The following is a 1,433-nucleotide window of genomic DNA, read 5'->3' on the forward strand; positions in this document are numbered from 1 at the left end:
TCGCGGTCTGTCAGTTTCACGCGATGCGAACGTTGTTTCATTTCATTCAATGGCGATACGAGGGCGAGAGTCGACCACAATCGTCATACTGGTGAGGCCTCCTTCTTTCGCATCGCTGCATGATATGAGGCTCCTGCTTGCAATAAGAGCTTCGGGTGGGATCAACGGAATGCTCTTTTCGGCCTTCTCCCTGCCACAAAACAGAAGGTGGTAGTCGGTGGTGGTGGCGGTGGTGATGTGATGGGATCGACAAAATGACGCATATTGTAATGTTTTGAAACAATGTTTATGTCTATGCTTATATTAAATGGGGGGCGAAGTGGCCGAGTGGTTAAGGCATTGCACTGTGATCCGGATGACCCGGGTTCGAGCCCCGCTTCCGGCACTTTCGTTTTTTTCCTTGAGCAAGATTATTAACCCCCAATTTGCTCACTTGGACAACATGGGCGATTCCTGTTGACATCAGACATCTTGTTTGATGAGTTATCTATATTCCTTCGTTGGAATGCCTAGGCGACGGTATCTTATGATATCGTGGCGCAAAATGCATAATTAAAAAAAAAAAAAAAAATAAATATTAAAATGGTAGGTATTGATTGAGGAATTTGTTATACATAGTAGGTGGAGGAAACACGAATATACTTTAGTATAGTACCTTGGCCACGAAAACATATCGTCATATCTAGAGACTTTGTACTGAGTCGTCTGGAGTTTGGAGTCAAGGTCACGAGTATAGAATTCTTGAAATCCTTTCCACCGCGCGCTTCCAGGTGGGAACTAATTAGAACTTTCAATCGCAGGATTTTAACCCTATTTTCATGCTTGGGGGCCATAAAGACCCCAAATCAGAACATAGGATTTTCTAGTATTTTACTAGATATTTGCAAGTCATGAGGGCCAAAAAGAACCAAAATCAGAAAATATAACTTTCTAGTACTTTTCTCTTTGCAAGTCAGGGGGGGGGGGGCGCAAATGGACCCTAAATCAGGAAATAGGACTTTCTATTTTAGTTTGAAAATAGGGTTAAGAATATCTTAATAAACCAATATTATTTCTCATCAAAACGTATGCTTTTTTTTTGTTTTGTTTTGTTTTTGTTTTTTTTGTTTTGTTTTTTTTTTGTTTTTTTTTTTTTTGTTACAGTGATTGGTTCTCGAATTTATAGATTTGACATGACGAATAATCATTGTGGTCATTGATATGTCGGGGTTATCAAGATGCTTAGAATTGCATTTCTATTCAAAAATATGAAACTTGAGTTAGATAGATTTATGAGTTTTCTTGAGGGGAATGCGTATCTATCTACCGTTTTAAAGTGCGAAAAACTAAATTATCACACTTCTATTTTTTTGGGGGGGTGGGGGGGGGGGGAGGGGTCCAATATTCCCTTTGTGGCATATGTATGCATCTATCTGTTGCCTACAAGGTCAAAT

At 39.7% G+C, this 1,433-nt stretch overlaps 1 protein-coding gene across 1 annotated transcript in view; it reads right to left on the reverse strand.

Annotated features, from left to right (window-relative positions):
• LOC144967071 (frizzled-9-like) overlaps positions 1–8 on the reverse strand; it is a 39,754-nt gene extending 39,746 nt beyond the window's left edge. The window contains exon 1 of the mRNA XM_078903884.1: positions 1–8. This exon is cut by the window's left edge and continues 567 nt beyond it. The gene's annotated coding sequence lies outside the window, so the exon portion shown is untranslated.
• Between the last annotated feature and the right edge of the window lie 1,425 nt (positions 9–1,433).

Source organism: Berghia stephanieae, chromosome 3 (assembly GCF_034508935.2).
Source record: "Berghia stephanieae isolate SIO BIC M18660-M18661 chromosome 3, UCSD_Bste_1.3, whole genome shotgun sequence".
NCBI classification, from domain to species: Eukaryota; Metazoa; Mollusca; class Gastropoda; order Nudibranchia; family Aeolidiidae; genus Berghia; species Berghia stephanieae.